This window comes from Rattus rattus, chromosome 11 (genome assembly GCF_011064425.1).
Source record: "Rattus rattus isolate New Zealand chromosome 11, Rrattus_CSIRO_v1, whole genome shotgun sequence".
NCBI classification, from domain to species: domain Eukaryota; kingdom Metazoa; phylum Chordata; class Mammalia; order Rodentia; family Muridae; genus Rattus; species Rattus rattus.
Window position 1 is genome coordinate 12,167,647 of NC_046164.1, and position 20,352 is coordinate 12,187,998.

At 46.8% G+C, this 20,352-nt stretch overlaps 1 protein-coding gene across 1 annotated transcript in view; it reads right to left on the reverse strand.

Moving 5' to 3' along the window:
- Wdfy3 (WD repeat and FYVE domain containing 3) overlaps window positions 1-16,119 on the reverse strand; it is a 168,058-nt gene extending 151,939 nt beyond the window's left edge. Inside the window, exon 1 of the mRNA XM_032916271.1 lies at window positions 16,021-16,119. The gene's annotated coding sequence lies outside the window, so the exon portion shown is untranslated. The remainder of the gene's footprint in view (window positions 1-16,020) is intronic.
- Window positions 16,120-20,352: the final 4,233 nt, after the last annotated feature.

A 20,352-nucleotide genomic window follows, 5' to 3' on the forward strand; every position in this document is an offset into this window, starting at 1 on the left:
CCCTGGTAGATCTGTAATGCTAGCACTCGAGGCTAAGGGGGGTGGGGCAGCCTGAGATAAGGTATGACTCCATCTCAAAATCAAAATAAGGAAAAGTAAATTGGAGGGCCTGGGGATGTAGGGCAGCAACTGAGCATCTCCCCAGCAAGTAGGATACTTGGTTTAATCCTCAGTTCACTAAAACAAGGGTGATCCCACCTCTGTGGGTGGAGACAAAAGAAATGTGAGTTCAAGGACATCCTGGGCTACACAGTGAGATGAGGACAGCCTGGGCTACACAGTGAGGTGCAGCTGAACCTGTCTGGAGGCTCCGCTACGCACCTAAACGGCTTTCAGAGTGCTGAGAAGCCCCATGTAAAAATCATTGTCACCTTGTCTGTTTTAGCAAAAGTGGAATTACCCAGCTTCCTCATCTGACTTCGTTCCCAGACTTCCCCAAAGTCTGTGTGCCCATTCACTGAGCATAGAATTCCACTGAAGCCACCAACAGTGGGCTGGGGTCACTGTCGTTGGATTCCAGCCACAGGGAAAGCTTTGTTGAAATTGAATTCCTTGAGTATCTGCCATATATAAAACATCGCACAAATGCCAGCTCCAGTGTTTACTCCATCCATGGTGTGGCTGGCGACATGTCTTTCCCCAAAGTTCCAACAAGTTAGTACGTACTCTGCCTAAAAGTGAGCCAGACCACCATACGCTAGGCCAGAGGTCCTCAAACTCTGGACGGACGGACGCATGTCTCTCAACCTGCCATGCATGTTGCAACCTGAGCTTTCTCCACAGAGACTTTCTTCTGCTTGAAATGAAAACTAAAATTTAACTGCCCAACAGTTTACCATGCATACTTGATTTTCCCAATCCTAAGGCAATTGTGAACACACAAATGCCCATGGTTGGTCACTCCCCCTCTGCTTTCGACACCGGAGTATAGACATGAGGGACAATAAAACTTGTTTTTAAAGAGTCTCGCAATGTAAGCCAGATGGACTCAAAGTCATGGTCCTCCTGCCTCATACACTCTCCTGAGTGTTGCGGGGGAACAGCAATGAAAAATATTCACAATGTTCAGGATAAAAATAATGTTAAGCAAAACTAGACATGTGCACACACAATCAACTTTGTCAAAATTAAAAGCCACTGCACATCCAAGTCAACAAAAGAAACACAAACTAATAACATGCAAGGTCCAAACTGGGAAGAGGGAACAACCTGTGATTATCTACACAAATAGAAAAGCGTGAGATCCAAAACATACAAAGAGCACCTTCGAAATCAATGACAGAAAAGCAAATAAGCACCACCCCAAACGTGAGCGAAGCACAAGGATACTTTCACAGAAAAATAAATGAATGACCACAAGTCTTAGGAAGGCTGCACAACCTGGCTACTGATAAAGGAAACACAACTTAATAAAACAAGTTTAGAGTGAGCCAAGATAACATCTCCACACTAAAATGAAAGTTCACATCTATATAAAGCAGATAAGGCTTCAGCCAAAGCTAGCTCCACCCTCACCCCTACGATACACGGTGGCTTACATGGCAGAAAAGGGCTGTGGCACACGTGTCTTTACATGCTTTTTTTAAACTATTTTTACTTTGTGTGTGTGTTTTTACGTACTTGAATATAAATGGACCCTGTGTGCAGTACCCTTGGCGTCCAGAAGAGGGCGCTGGAGTGTGTCCGTCCCCCCCATTCCCGGTCCGTCCGTGCCCTCCCCCCATGGCATGGCCAGGACAGAAGTTAGAGGCAGCTGGGAGCAAGTGCTTTTGACTGCATTTGATCCCAGCAGGCTGTTTTTCAGGGCCAGCCTAGTCTACATAGTTGAAATCTGCCCCCAAATCATAACAAATAAGCCAGGGCTACATAGTGAGGCCTGCCCCCAAAACAAATCAAAAGGGCTTTGAGAGTGTGATGAGGTCAGGGACCCTGAAATGAGAACGTTCTGTAAGGTCTCAGCCATGCTGGTGTGACCACGAAGTCAGCGGGAGGAGGAGTGTGAGAATGAGACTAGTTGTGGCTGTGGACGTGGCATCAGGGAGATGCAGCCAACAGGAATGTGGCAGCCCCAGAAGCTGACGAGGGAGAGAGAGGAAGAGCCTCGCATTGCCCCACCCAATACCTTCAGAAGGAACCCAGACAGCTCCTGGACACCCCATTTGCACTGTTAGTGCAATTTCGGACTTCTGACCTCAGGACCCAAAAGTAATAACTTAAGACCAAGGAAACTGCCTGGCAATGGGGTAACTCTGAGCAGGGGCACGCCGCCTCCTCCAGCAGCTCTGCTCCTAGGCACATGCGCAGAGGCCCTCTTTCGTGTGCACAGGATGTGTGGAAGAAGGAGCATCCATAGGGGATAATTTGTGATTTACTACATGATTACGTATAAAAACTGTAAGAACGTAACATGCGGTGTTATACCACTTTTTGAAATAAATCTTCGGAACACAACCAGACAGCCTTACGTACACATTCCTGTTAATACTGTTTGTAGAACTGTGAGTCTACGATGTATTCTTTCCATTTTGTTCATATTCAATACACATGGAAAGAGAAGGAGGAAATAAGCAGGAAAGTGGGTGGCTCCCTGGAGACGGAGGCATGGCTTCCTGCTCCCTGGAGACGGGAGGCGTGGCTTCCTGCTCCCTGGAGACGGGAGGCGTGGCTTCCTGCTCCCAGGAGGCAGGAGGCATGGCTCCCTGAAGCATGCAAGGTCATGTAAGTGGTGGTACTTGTTTGTGCTTTTCGGTTTTGATTTCCCAATTTAGTTCCAAGTCCATGTCTTTATATCATGAAACATTTTGCAATTTATAGACCTTGAAAACTTTCTCACCACGCGGATCAGTTGCTAGACATTCCGTGAGACATTTTATTGCCCTTCCCCTAGCTCAGTCTTTGGACACTCACACATGATACACACACACATACATACACACACACTGTGTGGGTATATCCATGAAATGGCTTATTGAACTCTAATTAAAATGCAATTCTTGAGATCATAAAGTAAAAGACTCTCAAGACCAGTTTATCAGCTGCTCCCCTCGGTGTGTGCATGTATGTATACAGCAGGCTTTGTAATTACGAAAGGAAGCACAGGAAAACACGCCTGCCTCATGCAATGGGCACAGCTACCGGAGGGAAGGCTCTTCGCAATGGGAAGTGACTGCCCCAGTCCTTACTACGTAGTAAAATAAGCACTGAATTCAACTTTCCACAGCCCTGCCCTGTGAGGACGCCCGTTTACACACTTACCTGCAGGTCTGCTGTTGCCTGGCCTCACGCCCACTTAGCCAAAACCAGTGACTGCTCACTGCTGGTCAAAGTACACTCTGCGTACACCACACACAGCCCTTCCATCAGGATGTGCTGGCAACCAGCAGCCAGTGACCAAGTCTGATCCCCAAGGCCATTTCTCAACCTACCAGAGGTCAGTAAAAGTGTCTTGGGACTTCTGAGGGGGATTTCCAAGGAACACGTGACTACGACTGCTTTTACATATACTTCGTGTCAATCGGAGACCTGTGGGCTACTCTCGTTGACATGCCTGCCTTTAGTGTTCGGCACGGTCTGCTGCACACTGAGGATGCTCTTCCTGTGGATGCAGGCGAGCACAGTGTTTCCCTGTCCTGAGCCATCCAACGTTTGAGACAAGGCTCTTAAATGAGCCTTAAGCTCCATTTCAGCTCTGCTGGTTGGGCTCTGTAGCCCATGGGATCTGCTCCCCAGCACCTGGATTCTGAGGCGTATACAGCAGTACAGTACCCTGCGTGGGCTCTGGGAGCTGAACATAGTCTCTCCTCTCTGAGCAGCGGGCCCCTCACTGATTAATCCATCTCCCTAGTACTGAACACATTATCTTAACAAAAGTGTGGGACACACCAGGGCCGGATGAGCCAAGGAATATTCTTGCTGACAGTAAGTCATTTTTTCCCTGTAAATTCTCTAACAAAACTACCTTAAAGATACCATCTACTGTTTAGCCACCCAGCAAGGACACATGAACGGGAAGATTAGGTAGTATGAAGCCACAAAGGAACACGTTTAAATACCAGCGGCATTAGTAATGATCCAGCAGACACAAACAGCCCTCAGTACTGGATCAGACCACCTGTCAGAGCTATTCACTCTTCTGTTTCAGCAGCAGCAGAGTTTATACGATAGCTCACGAACACAAACGGAATAAAAACCGCACCTTCAGCCTTGTGTTTGGGGAGCAAGGGCTGGTCCCACTGATGGGCCTGAGGGATGAACCCTAGAAAGCAGAGCAGGGGTGGGTGGGGAAGGGGGAAAGAGTAAGAAACTGATACCTCTGACCCTTGCAGCATTATCAGAACACAAGACTGGCTTCTACAGAGAGCCATGTCCAAATTACATCACTTCACTGTTGGTCACATGCGGCCATTTCAAAAACCACCTTTGGGGGAAACAGAGGGAAATCCCCACTTCCCTCTCCCCAAACTTTTTCTTCCTCCTCTTCCTCTTCCTCCTCCTTTTCTTCTTCTTCTTTTTTAATTTGGAGACAGGATCTCACTGCTTAGCCCTGGATGTCCCAGAACTAGTTATGTAGTCCAGGCTGACCTTAAACTCTCCTGCCTCTTGTCTCCCAAGAGCTGGGATCAATAAAAGAGTAACAAGGCTGTTTGAGTCTGGGTGACATTAGATGCCGCCTTCCCACTCATGCGTCCTCGCTAAATGACTAAAGAGAGGACATATGTCATAAGTTTGGATTTACAGGGGAAGATGCTCACCGCCAGTCAGTGCGAGCATTCCTTGCCGCACTCTTCCACCCAGCCCGGTCAGCTTCACATACGGTTAAGCTAACACGTTCAGTGCTGGTGAGACAGACAGTGAGTTGCTTGCTGCTCGGACAGATGTGGATTTCATCAGCCAGCCATGCCGTGTGCTCAAAACCCATGTGACAGAGGCACTCCTTTGAAGGCGCTGCCTTTCTATAACCCGTGGGTAAGTTAGTCTGGGCCACATCTGAATCCGCCCACTACATCTTCTTCTAGTGGCCCATCTTCCTCTCAGAAGAAAGACGGATGCCGCATCATAAAATACGTAAATAGTTCCTTAGACTTCTCTGATGGTGGAGGACTGAGTGTGTGTTTGAAGACGTGCTATAACGACGTCAGGCGCCATGGGCTAACACTCTGACGATGTGCGGCCTTCTCCTCAGGATGGAGGGTGAGGCACGCCTTGCTGGTCTGTCTCTTCTCCCACTGACAACAGCTGACAAGAGCTGGGATGGGAACAGAGGCCACATCTGAAATAGGTTAAACATGTCTGCTAGGGTCAGCCTTTGACAGTCAAAGCCAAGTAATACTCTCCTGTGTACACTTCCTGTCTAACGGCCTAAACAGAAAACTCTGTAACTGTTCATGTCAGGACGTAACTGTTCATGTCGTCATCTAATTCTCTTGGGAAGTAACAGAGTCTCAATGGTCACAACACAGTTTCGATGTGTGCTTTCATGCCTCATGTTAGATACATGTTAACATATATGACAGGAATGACAGTTTGTATTCAGGATAGCCGCATGAACGACTTGGACTTCACCACTCCCATTTGGGTCTTTGGTTCACAAAGTGCGCCGTAGAAAGTAGTTTTACACACCCGTCCACTCAGCAGCGGCTGGAGAAAGTCAGACGCCAGGGGCTGTGTCTCCCAGTTCCTGTCCTCTGCCCCCCTATGTCTTCCTATAACTGTCTGGTCTGATTACCAAGGTTTGAGAGGGCTGTTTTCAGTCTAAGACATACCTAACTTAACTGTCAAGTTTCCTGAACACTGTATCTTCTGAGCTTCCCAGTACATGGACAAGGGCTCAACCTTTTAGCAGGCACTATGACTTTTTTAAACTTACAAGCTGAAGGTACTTGATCAGTGTCTTTTACGTACAATTATATATTTATTATCAAATATACAATTATATATTACTTTAAAGTAACTGCATTAGATTTCTTAATCGCTTTCTTTAAATATAAAAATGGTTTTTCAGGGGTTGGGATTTAGCTCAGTGGTAGAGCGCTTGCCTAGGGAAGCATAAAGGCCCTGGGTTCGGGTCCCCAGCTCAAAAAAAAAAAAAAAGAACCAAAAAAAAAAAAAAATGGTTTTCAACTTAAAGGGATGGCTCTACAATTCTTTACAAGTTTCTTGAAATCTACAGATGGCTCAGCAGGTAAATCTACAGGTAAAGACACCAGATGATCTGAGTTCAATCCCTGGAATCTAGATGGCAGAAGGGAAGAACCAGCTCCCACAGGTTGTCCCCTGATATATATCCTGATATCTCTCTCTCTCTCTCTCTCTCTCTCTCTCTCTCTCTCTCTCTCTCTCTCACACACACACACACACACACACACACACACACACACACACACACACACCATAATAAAAGCTTAAGTAACTACACAGATGGTTTCTGGCTTAGGATGGCTTGGATTACAATTTTTCAACAATTCAATGGCACAGAGCAGAGAGATACAGTCAGTAGGGACCGTACGACAGGCTGTCCATTCTGATCCTTCTAGGACTAGCCATGTGCTACTGTATTCTGGGCAGTGGCAATGAGCCACCATTCAAACAAAACCGTGATGAGCTGCAGCACAGCACACCGCCGAGGTAGGGCTCTCGTGTGTTAGGGATGTCTGTGCTTTCAAAATTCATGACTCTTCCAGTGTACTGGGGTCTGTGTTGTTGGTTCTGTGTTGTTTGCAGACAACACAAATATATAACAAACCAAGGAGCAACTGTGAGGAAGTCTAACTGTTTTTCAGTCTCTTTTTTTTTTTTAAACATTAAATTTTATCTTCTGGAGAAATCAGGATTTGAAATTAAATAATTTGGAAAGAATACTGTGAACCAACTGAAAAGAGGGAACACAAGGGAAGAAGAAATCTCAATGATCTAAACTGGTCAGCAACTGGGCATTACAAATAATTCCCAAATCAGCAAAGTACAGCAATCTAATGAAGGCAAAATATAAAACACACCAGGATGCTTCAATGACGCTGACACCAGGAGGTACAGGTCACACAAGGAAATGCTGTGAACCAGTATCGGTCAGAAAGCTAAGAGTGTCTCTGTGGACAGGCGCCAGGCTGTGAGAACACACCAGCAGAGGGCTCCAAGGGGACTCCTGCATCTCAAGAACCCTGCTTCCAACTCTGCGCTCAAGAAATGCCCATGACATGGGGCTGACAAGGACTTCCCTGTGCTGTCTTCAGGTGCTGTGGCCTTGACAGCAACTATGCCGGCACTGGCACTGAGAACATGCATAGTGTATGAGGCCACCGCTCGGTGGGGAAGGGAGTTTGCCACCAAGTGTCACCTGAGTTTGAGATCTGGGACCCACAAGATCAAAGGAAAGAGCCTGTTTCTACTCATCGGCTCACCGGCATGAGCACACACAAATGCACACATAAATACACACGCACATACACACACACACACACACACACACGCACACACACGCGCGCACACACACGCACAAATGCACACATAAATACACACACGCACACACAAATGCACACATAAATACACACACACACACACACACACTCATACATGCACACAATAGAACGTTTTAAAAAAGTTAAGAGTAGCAAGTAAAGACAGAACAAGATGAACCACAACCGGGCAGACCCACTTAAAATGATACAGTTCACACCATTTATAATTCGAGCCCTTAAAGAATACAGTGGGAGGTAAAAAGAACTTCAAAAGATGGTTAAATAAATATTAGTTTTTAGAAATGCAAAGATACCCATAATACAACCTCAAAAACATAACAATACCAGCTGACACCACCTGCTTTGGAATGGCTGTGCTTCTCCATCATTAAACAAAACTGCAAGTAGGGACTGGAGGCAAAGTTCAACAGTTCAAAGTCTGCCTGCCCCTCGAGGAACTGACCCGGGTGCAGTTCCCAGCCACACCTCGTGGTTCTCAAAGGCCTGTAACTCAGGGGATCCAACACCCTCTTCTGGTCTGCTTGGGCACTCAACACAGATGTGCACAGACCATCCCCCATACAGACCTACATTTACACATAATTAAAGACAAAATAAACCCTCTCTAAAAGCATAGCTTTTTAAAGGATTTAATTATTCTGTAATACTTCTGAATTTCGTTAAGCAAACCCCAACAAATGACAACTTTGTATATGAATTTATTTATAGGCAGCTGGAGAGATCGTTTGTCATTTAAGAGCACCTGGGTTCCAGGACAGGTTCCTGGGCAGCTCTCTCTAATTTGAGGGGACCCAGTACCCTCTTCTGGCCTCCAAAGGCACTAGGTACTCACATGGTACATAGACACAAAAGCTAAGACACACACACACACACACACACACACACACACACACACACACACACACACTAATTTTTAAAAATAATAGATTTACATTAGACACCTAAAATTAAAATTTAATAACACCAATTTTAATGCTCTAAACCTTTAAAAAAAGTTAAAGGAAATATAATTTGTCTGTTCAGCAAGTAACAAGAAAAGTTCTACACCCGGAGATCTGTTTAGCTGGAAGTAGGTTGGGTTTTGTTGTGGTTGTTTTATGGTTTGATTAGCGGTTGTGACCATCAGACTCCTATAAACACAAACAAAACCCGGAGAGGCTTCTCTGTCCTCTGGGGAAGGGGTTCTCGCTCTCTCAGCCACTCATGGCAACTTGGCAAGTGTCTGTCCTTAGGGAAATGGAGTCCAGCCTAGAGACTCTAGAGAGGGAGAAGGAACAAACCAGTCAGCTCCCTCAACCCCACGAAGACTCCGACGCGAGGGAGAAAGAAGAATAAAACCGAGTACTTTAAAATAGCATCCAGACAAACTGCCGTGCTCAATGGCGCAGTACATCTGATCTCATACTCCCAAGGCGGGCCCTCCCCGGTCTCCAACAACATCAGAATGACCCAAGTCTGCAGTGGTCAATCACTCCGATTTGTTTGTATTTGGGGGTTCACCATGAACTTCACTGTGTCCTCCCATCTGCTCTGTGGCTATAAGGTAAGAACTGTGGCTCTAAATGACATGTCATGAATAATTTACCAGTTGTTAACCATCCCCTGGGTAGGCAGGTCCCTAGGATACAGTAAGTTCCGCCCAGCAGGAGTCACATGCCATTTACCAGAGAATGCCACCTCCCTTGAGACAATCTGGTGGCGGTGAAAATACAGATAGATGAGAGGTCCATGCCCTTTATAGCAGAGAGAGGCAAGGCCGATAAGGGAAACAGAACCCAGCTGCTGGGACCTGGGGCCTTGGGGGAAGAATGTCCCGGCTACATACATACATGTTTACAAGGTTTTTGACTTCAAGAAGAAGCGAACGGTAGTCCTTAGCCTGTCTTCAGACCAGTGCAGCCTCTGCCTGCTAACTGCTCAGTCTTTTGCCCTCCTCGGCTAGTAAGCAGTCTTCCCAAAGGGAAGCCACCAGCTCTTCCACGCCTGAATCATGTTAAGAGTCTAACTGGACCACGTCTGCACTTAGTAGCCAGGGCCGGCGTTAGTCCCTAGGGAGCTCTTGCTTCCTGCCTGTGGGTCAGTTTTCATTTTGGAAGTGCAACCTAAGATCCTTGGTCACACACACAGCATCCAGTACTTTCAGAGAAATGGATCCATGTATTTATTGTCCAAAATAAGCGATGGAGAAACACACTCAGAGAGATTAAAATCTCCCAGGGAGATTGAAAAACCAACCCTAGCTAAAATTTTAAGATAGAGAACTCCTGATCCAATCTTGTATTATCAACTGGAAGCTAACTCATGGATAGCAGTGTGTGTGTGTGTGTGTGTGTGTGTGTGTGTGTGTGTGTGTGTGTGTGCGCGCGCGCGCGTGCGAGCCCGCGCATGTGTGTGCACATTTGCACACGTCCCTGCCAGTGCCTGTAGACACAGAGGGTATCTTCCTTCCTTAATCACAGACACCAGGGCTCACTGGTTGGACTAAGAGTCCTAGGAGCTGCCTGTCTCCAAGTACTGGGCTTGCAAGTGCACACGGCCACAGCCTGCTTTTAAATGGGTGCTGGGATGCTGCACTGAAGTCATCAGTCAGCCACCCAGTCACCTCTCTGACCCAGGAAATAACTACATATTGAAATGATATCTTATCTTCTAGCTAGACCTACAAAGGCAATATGACTTGTTCCTCTTCTAGCATTCAGAGAAAACCACCACATGAAGTACTTTTACATAAAAAGAAGCTTTTACACACGCACATGCTCACACACGCATATAAACATACAACATACACAAACTCACAAGTGCACATGCACACACCCACAACACCCACAAATACACACAAAGCAACATGCACACACACACACATGCACACACACCACACTCGCGCAGGCACATATACACAAACTACATACATGAGCACACACATATACATTTACACACATGTACACACAACCCATGTGTGTACACACACATACATGCACACATATACACGCATGCACACATGAGCATGCATATGCACACAGACATAAACACAGAAGTGCCCGAATATGACTGACCCTATGTTCACTCTGTTTCTTCCACCAGCAGTGTAACCAGACAGTAACTGACAGGAATTCTGCTATGTGTTATAACCTTGCCAGAGAATTCTAATGTCCCCAGACACATCTGATCTTCGGGGAGCGTTCTAGACACTGAGCTACATTTTCTTCTCTCTTAAACATTTCCTGTTGTTTCGTTTGTTTTCCCCTGATTATACCGACTGCGCCCTAGGCCCAAAGGAGAATAGCACTCAGAATATTCCAGGACGAGTCCCTGGAAGAACTCGTCGAGGGGAGCTACATTGGCAGTTAATGTGGCACAGGATTTTAAAAGTCCTTACAAATGTCTTCATGAATAAGAAAATAATATTTAAACTTGGGGTTGGGGAGGAAATGAACCCCACAATAGTAACTCGGGACCAGAGAATAACAGCTCTGCCCGGCAGTTTATGTTGTACCTGCTTAGCACTGCCATTGTAGAGGTGAGAGCTGTCAACGCAGTAAGTATGGCTACGATCTGCAAATTGTTCTTTCTTGACAGTTTTCAAATATTTAAAAACGACAGTCTACTCACAACTCAAGTAACACGCATCATCAGGTCATAGCGGAAATTTGGCCTACGACTCTGAGTTGGCCATGCCTGCACATCTCCTGCACACCCACATGGAAGACGTCTGTAGTGGGGGCTGGAGAGGTGGCTCGGGAGTTAGGGGCCACTGCTGACCTTTCGGAGGACTCAGTTTGGGTCCTAGCATCCACACAGAAGCTCACAACTGTCTACAACTCCAGTTCCAGGGGACCCAACACCCTCTCTGGATCTTCAGACACTGAGGACACATGTGCAGGCAAAGCACACATTCATAAAATGAAGATAAATTTTAAGTGTATTTAGCAGTCTGTTCTGTAGCACAGGACAGGGAAATCTGTTTAAGTTGGGGTGTTCCTTCAGCGTCTCCCTCTGCTCCGTGACTGGCTATTCCCTGGTGCTGGATGACAGCATCCCTGCTGAACTGACGGGAACCGGTGCTGTTTCTGCAGTCCCTAGTTCAGCACATACGTGTGCATTTCTCATACAACCTTACCTTGGCATTATATTTTAGGAATATACTGTAAATAATCTATTAAGCGTTCACTGGGAATGACTATAAGCTTGCAAAATGAAAAACGCACCCAAGAAACAACAGTCCACAGACCACAGGAAGCTCAGGAAGAAGGAAGACCAAAGCATGGATGCAAAATGCTCACGGGAGTAAATATAAAGACAAAGTGTGGAGCAGAGACTGAAGGAAAGGCCATCCAGAGACTGCCACACATGGGGATCCACCCCACATACAAACACCACACCCAGACACTATTGCTGATGCAAAGAAGTGCGTTCTCACAGGAGCTTGATATAACTGTCTCCTGAGAGGCTCTGCCAGAGCCTGACAAATACAGAGGCGGATGCTCACAGCCAACCGTTGGACTGAGAACGGGGTCCCCAATGGAGGAGTTAGAGAAAGGACTGAGGTAGCTGTAGGGGTTTGCAACCCTATAAGAAGAACAACAATATCAACCAACCAGAGCTCCCAGGGACTAAACCACCAACCAAAGAGTACACATGGAGGGACCTATGGCTCTAGCTGCATATGTAGCAGAGGACGGCCTTGTCAGACATCAATGGGAGGAGAGGTCCTTGGTCCTGGGAAGGCTCCATGGCCCAGTGTAGGGGGATGTCAGGGTACTGAGGGGAGTAGGTGGGTGGAAGCATCTTCATAGAAGCAGGGGTATGGGGGAGGGGTACAGGATGAGGGAGAAAGGGAATGACATTTGAAATGTAAAGACAGAATGTCCAATAAGAAAATAATTCATATTCATAGAGGAATTATAACATTCCATATCCTTTAGACTAAGGGGGGAAAATGAAAAACATCAGTTAGCATCAGGTGACATTCCTATGGCCACCGTACTCGGAATGCCGAGGCCAAAGGATTGCGTTTGAGGGCTATATCATAAGAGAAGACAAAAGAGCCAACACGGAGAGAAAGGGAGGGGAGAGGCTGCAGATGCTTTCGAGCCTGGTCCTCCAAAAGCAGGGCACTGAACTGAGGTTTACTTTAGCTTCACACTGGGCAGCAGAGCCATGCTGAACATCATTCTAAAAATAAGTCTGACCCCTAACGTTGGAGTATTTATCGTGTATGAACCACGCGGAAGAGCGGCCATGTCCTTTCAGAGATCAGGAAAACTGAGTCATGGACTCGGAAATCAGAGGGCAGGTATGCTGCCTTGGGATTTAGTCTATAGGAAAATGTTTGGTTTTGTTGAAGAAAAACAAAAGCCTCGGAGCTGGGCGTGGCGGCACACGCCTTTAATCTGGGCACTAGGGAGATGCGGAGGCCGGTCTGGTCTGGTGAGTTCCAGGACAAACAGACAAACAGCAGGAGGGACTCACTCTTACAGCTGGGCTGACCTTGAACTGACCCTCACCTCTACTTCCCAACACCAGGGATGGTGGGCCTGGGTTACCACTGCCAAACTCTTTTGCTCTTAATGGATCAAAACTACTTTTTCCAAAATCTGCATCTCTGGTCTGTGTGGACTGGCAGCCAATACCACGCCTTCATACGTTCGAGGTATCCATGAACCTGACGGATCTGGGACGAGGGGACAAAGATGGGGCTGGCTGGGCATGTCTGTGGCATTTCTGGGCAGAGCCATTCCTAGGCAGGCTGCCTGGGCTGCACAAGCTGAGCCTGAGCCTGAGTCTAGAAGCAAGCCTCGAACCACTGCTCCTGGGGGGCTGCTACTTCAGCTCCTCCCGGAGGCTCCTGCTAAGGCTTCCTTCCATGAAGGATGGGAACCTGCAAGCAGGACGGGCCCTTCCTTCCTCCTCCAGGGGGTCAATGCTTTATCACCAACGAAGAGCAGGCTAGAGCACCCGGTGAGTGTCCGTCACCAACCCTGGATTTACAATCTCCCTTACTGCACCTCCCGAGCAGCAGGAATTACAGGAGAAAGCCCCAAAGTCCACGCCTTGAACTTGAGATCCTTCACCCTCCTGGTGCTGGGACTTACAGGCAAGCAGCAACACACCTGGCTAACCCCCACTGTTCACCTCAAGACCCAGCTTCCGAATCATCTGATCAGTGTCATCCTTATTTCTATAGTTCTCTTCTGTGAATCAGACTCAAAACAAGGACCATTTACTGCCACTGGACGATAACGGCTCGTAACCCTTCTCCCTGGACAATTCCTATCAGGAGTCCTTCATGTATATTTGTTTGTTTAATAACTTGGTGTAGCCCTGTCAGACCTGGTCTATACTATGCAACTCAAGCTGGTCTTGAACCTGTGACCAGTACATTTCAGACCTGAGTACTCTGAGTACTTGAACCTGTGACCCACCCATTTCAGTCCTGAGTACTCGAGTACTGAGATTACAGCTGTGAGCTCACACATCTGGCTCAATCTATCAAGTATTTATTAAATGGTTAAAATGGGTTTGGTAACTATGTGTCCTTCTAGAGCTTAGATTTTAAAGGGAAGGAGAGAAACAATGTTACAGGCATCCTTAACACTCTCTACTGTGCCCACTTCCGCCAAGTCTGAATGGACTCCTTTCCTCATCTCCAGTGCGCACCTGGATGGCGGGCAGAACTTACATTTCTCCTCTGCTACATGTCAGTGTACATATTTGGACAGGAATGGATAGAACTTAAACTTCTCTGCCAACCTGTTTCCCTACTTGGAATGTTGAGAAATTCTAAAACTGAAAAATTCTAAAACACCAAGATCCACACACTTAACAACCAGTTTCTCAGCACAGAGGCAGCTCTGAAAGTTCGTTCACTAGAGCACGGCATATATAAAAATAGATGTACACTTCTAACCAGGTGTGTACACCTCTAACCAGGTGTGTACACTTCCAACCAGGTGTGTACACTTCCAACCAGGTGTGTACACTTCCAACCAGGTGTGTACACTTCCAACCAGGTGTGTACACTTCTAACCAGGTGTACACTCAAACCACAACATGGCAAATATTCCAATGACAACGTAGGGAAGAGAAAGCAAACCGTCTAAGCAAAGCAATGAATGTAAAGTGGAAGTCCACCTGGCCCGTAATCGCCACAGGAGACATTGGTGAGAAACGTGTTCGGTTCCTTTAAAGATGATCATTTCTGTTCTTCTCAAGTAAAAGAACCCAATGATCCTTTTCTTCATAAATGTCAATTTTAGTGAGGTCTTGTATAATTATCAAAAACACTGAAGTGGTCAATGCAAGTATTTATAGGCAAGAATATAAGGCCGGAACACATTAACTTCTACTTCCGTGATCAGTTGGAAACACATCCAGGTACTAGAAGGCTAGATGTCAGTGACAGGAAAGTCAGCAGACCACACTCTTGTGAGTGAACGAATGAGGAGACATCTGTCAGGAGGTGTATGGGCTACAGTGACAATGCTTAAATGACAAGATGCCTGGAAACACAGAGGCAACATCTGAACCAGACATGGACCTCGCCTGGTGCACAGTAAACAGACCAGGGATCAGAGGGAAGTGCATAAGACGTACCCTGGGTCCTCTCACTACCAGGTACGGTAAGAACACAGGGTGAGCCTGGGGGGATGATGTTAGACCTGCTTAAGAAAGGCAGACACAAACAGATCATTAAAGGCTTATGTGTGAGGCTGATAATAATCTTTAAACATAGTGTGTGCTGTTCGGTGGATGCATTTAATGCTGCTTCCTTGACAAAGGTGGGGTAGCGGTGGGGCGAGGGATGTCATCATCAACACAGGATCAACAACCTGGGAACTTGTATCCTTTGGAATTATAGGATAAGACACACAGTTCCAGCTGTGCACTGGAACTGACCTGGAGAATGAGCCCGCTCTAAGAGTTATGATGAGAGGTCAAAAAGACAAACCTGGCCACAGTGAATTAAATGGAGCATAAGAAGATGCAAAGGAAAACCAAGCCCTACGCCATGGGTTCAGGATAGGGAAAGCTGAAGAGTGCCCTGCCCCTAAGTCATGCACCCAAGCCAAATCAGTGGGGGCCACCAACTCCAACAAAACTGTCCTGCTTTTTTTTTTTTTACGGTGAAAAACCGTAAAAATTCTAAAATATTTTCAGCCCGTCATTTTTTTTAAATTTAGCACAATCAGACGTTTTAAAGGATCATAGTAATAAACAATATTCGCTGCAAAGCGCCCCAGCCTCATCTCCAGTCTCCATCCCCACCGCCATTTCTTGAACGTCCCTCCTTGCACATTGCACACCTATATACGTGAACATCCACTATACATCCTGCCTTAAACAGCCCAGTGCAATGTAATTCCTAAGACATTTTATAGTCGCTAATATTTTTAAATAATCACCATGCATGAAGACAGAACTATTAACCAAGTCAACTTAAGAAGCCATTTCTACTCACAAATTCATCATCGCAGTGACCTAATAAATTCCATGACAGTAACAACTGAACATAAGCCCTCTGGATCTCTCTCTCCCAAGCACTGACCTTTAGGGCATTCCTTGGACAGCTCGTTCTGAGTGTGTGAGCACAGAGGGTCCCATCCACAGATGGCACTTCACTCAGGACTTGAAATCGGGGTTCCAACTAGAAAAGGGAAGGGAGATTATGAATTAGAAACCCACATTTGCTAATTACCTCAGGCCCACAAATTATTCCATTCATAGGTGTACAATGCCCTGCTGCCCACACCCTCTCCTGCCCAAGCCAGGAAGCCCGGGGCTGGAGCAGTGGCAGGGACATAAGACTTTCCTCAGTTGCCTCTAACACGCACCAAGGCTGAGAACCATCACCACAGAAATAAAACATGAGATTTTATAAAGACCACTGCTCAAGTTCTGATCAGTGACGTTCCAGGACGGGAGCTGCACTTTTAAAATGTCTGGGCAACTATGGCTTTAAATCAGCAGAGTCCTAACGGGGACACAGTAACGAGGAGGTTCCACCAAAGCCTTCCATAGCTACTCGCCTTACATCATCTCAATAAACATAACAGCCCGGGACCAACCAACTATGGACTCTCACTACAGACTCCAACCCTGAAAAGAGTGTTATGATTCACTTAGACAGCAGGGTACTAGGACTACTAACTGGCTGTGATATTCAGAAGGGAGATGAGCAAATGAAATTCTAAATCAATTCCGCATGCAGACCTTTCTAACCCACAGGACCTGGAACAGTTTGAGTCTGTATTGCCCACTACGGCAGCCATCGGCTTCACGTGGCTTAAGCTCATATTAATTTCAGTATATTAGGTAGAAAACTTCATGTGTCCCATGTGGAGTGTGGTCAGTCATGGTCCCCTTAGAGAAAACCATGTGAGGCATTCCAGTTATTAAGCAGGTTAAACTGCACAGGATTACCTTGTGAATAGTATCACCCTGACTTGTCAATGTAATCCGGGAAACAGTCTATGGCTTTTAATCAATGTTCAAAGATTACATTAAACTGGCAGAAGAACGGTGCTCCAACCATCGATCACAAGCCAACAGAAACCAGGGAAGAGCTTGCTTTTCAAAGCTACACATAAAATCCTATCAACAGTAGTACGTCCTACCCAAGACTATGCAGTCTTCTTCTGACTCCAAGGTAAGCAGGACCTGCTCTGATGCCCTCACAGTCCTGGGACATGAAGAAAGAGACAATCACAGCTAGACAGGCCGCCTTTGCCTCCCCATCTACTCCAACATCATCAGTTCTTGGTATCCCCAAGATGGCTGACCTTTCTCTTTTACCCCCAAACTGCTCTTTATGTCCAATGTAACCAACATCAAACTCGATCTCCCCGACACAGATGGCGGCCTCAACTGGCACTGACCAATGTGGTCTTCAAGGCCTTATCATCAGGTGAGCTGCTGTTCTGAGCAGACATTCCAGTGGTGGCTTCCACACTGGAAACATCTGGGCAGACAGCTGAGACAGACATCCTGGCTGGGCTCACAGTTCAGAGGCAGCAGAGTAGCTGTGACTGACAATGAGGGCTCCTCAGACGGAGGGAGGGGGGAGGGAGAGGAGATGGGGGAGGGGGAGTGAGGTGGGGGAGGGGGACAAGTGTTCTGTGCAGACTCTAGTGAGAGCTTCATCCAACCATTACTGAGATGCAGCCATCAGTTTTCAGTTGTTTTAAGAACTAAATCTTGGAGGAGGCGATGGAGACAAAAACAGCAGATAGTTAAAAACAAACGAACAAAAAAATGTCCCCTAAATTCTGGACAAAGAATTTGAGCAATTTCTTTTTGTTGTTCATTTTTGTTTTGTTTGCTTTTGTTTTTCTGAGACAGGGTTTCTCTGTGTAGCCCTGGATGTCCTGGAACTCGCTGCTCCACGCACCAGGCTGGCCTTGAACTGATCTGCCTGCCTCCGCTTCCCCGGGCTGGAATTGAGGACGAGTACGACCACCTGGCAAATTCGAGCAATCTTCAATCTCCCCAGGAAGAGCAGCAGAAAAAGTGTAGTCTGAGTCTCTACGGGTGTGGATTCCATTCCTGATGTTATCGTTGGCTCAGTACAGGGCATGAAGTCAATAAATGATGCTAATTTTCTATGGTTTTTCTGTACGCTTTGATAAGTTGGTGTTTGGTTTCTGACCCAGGTCAAGGGACTGAGGTGCATATTTTACCAAAGCAGACCTGGCCTCCAGATTCTCCCAGCATCCCTCAGTCCCTACCTGCGTACCCTGCCCCCATCCTTGAACTTTCCAGCCCAGAGGCTCCTCCCTACATATACTCTGGACATTTTGCACACTTGTGCGCTCGCGCTCTCTCTCTCTCTCTCTCTCTCTCTCTCTCTCTCTCTCTCTCTCTTCTATTTCTTCCCTTCTCTAACATACATGCCTTTTTTTTCTTTCTCTCTCCCTCTCCTACCACCCCCTTACCCCATGGTGACTTCCCTGGCTTCCTTCCTCGGAGCCAGAGAACGCGCCTGCCCAAGAGCTGCTGCTTTAATATATATCCCTGCCTTTAATATAATCTAACCCGCCTTGCATTAGCTCATTTCACTGGTGGAGAAATAACTATCAGTTGGCATCTGAATGTGCTACCCTTTCCCTGCTGAACTTGACGCACGACACAAGGAAATGCTATGATTCATGTTATCTCTCAGAATGCTTTCCTTCTGTTCTGAAGACTAACTGTAGACACAGAGATATGGTTTACACCAGGGAATTCAGTCATTTTCACATATGCAAGTTTTCCCATTCTCTCAAAGCTTTGTCCCATTTCCAAGGTGTTAGTAAAGAGTTAGAATCTCACTCCCCCTGCACCAGGACACCTACCAAGCCCTTATAAGAAAAGCAACGTGTGTGTGTGTGTGTGTGTGTGTGTGTGTGTGTGTGTGTGTGTGTGTGTGTGTGTGTGTGTGTGTGTGTGTGTGTGTGTGTGTGTGTGTGTGTGTGTGTGTGGGTGGGTGTGTGTGTGTCGGGGGAAGGGGCAATCGCTCTGCAAGCCTGAGAACCCGAGTTCCCATCCCCAGAGCCCACAAAAGCATGAAGAGGAGTGATGCCCCCCCCACAACCTTAGCACTTTGAGAACCAGAGTTGCTGGCTCTACTGAGCCAATTAAGCCACTCTAAAGAGCAAGCGCTCTACATTCAGACAAGACACTGGACACTGGTCAGCCAGTGCCTCTGCTCTCCACACACACACACATACATACACCCATACCCTTGTGCACCACATACATGCAAACGCCTTATACACTACACATGCACACATACTAAAAGGAGCTTGTGAACTACCCAGAATAGGTACTCCGTGTGTAACAGAACCCATCCATGGCTAAAACCTGTAGACAGGAGCTCATTTACATAGGTACCAAAGGGCCAACTAAAACTCCAACCGGAGAGCAGCGTATCCTGAAATCCCCAGAAGTTCTGGTTTGTGGCGATTAAAATGCCAGTCCATCAACCCACAGGCCTACCTTTAATGGATCCCTTCTCCATTCCCCTTGAGTGGAAGTCCTAACAAATACGCAGAGACAGACACCACGTGACTTCTGAGAACTGGTCAGGCGGGAGTCCACATCCCAACCCGGCCTTGATCTCCCTTCCCGGTTTGTCACTGGCATCAGCTATACAAAGCTTCTTAACTGATACCAGAACACAGTATGTGTGAGGAGGAGAAGCAGCAGCTTCTCAGAAACTCCTTTTAGGCTTCAGTCTCTCTGAAGAAACGTTCTCAGAATTTGACAATTTAAAAGCCTAATTATGCCGCCGAGTGAAAGGTGAGCACAACTGAAAAAAAAAAAAAAATCAACTCATATCACAAAGAATGCAGATGTAGAAGAGAATTCTCCTTGTTATTAGGTTGACTTCACTCCCATGGGCGTTCTGTGAGCAGTCAGAGCGTAGGGAGCATCGGTCACATTATGCTTCATCCATTAGTGAAGGGTCCTGGCTGCCCTGAGGTAGGCAGCTTGCCCCACCACCCTCTGGCCGCCATGATGCTCTCCTCACAAGAGGAATGGAGTAAGTTCACCACCTGGTATGTGGGTAACACCATGAATGATGTGGTCTTAGTGGGAGCTGATGGCGAGCGAGCTGAGCTATCACTGGAGAGAGAACGACATTTCCAAGCATTACAGACCTGTGGTGGTTGGCCAAAACTCTACTGTAGAACCTTCAGTAATGAGTGATGCCATTTACAGAAACAAACAAACGCTAGCCCATGGATACCAACCTGCCATTCTCAGGCGAGCCACACAGCTTGCTAAGACTTGTCACGCTATCCACATAAAGGACGGCTGGACCCCAAATCTACACTACACTCCAACGCGGAAAACTCTTGTCTATTCACATAAAATTTCAGACAAGGACATGAGTAAA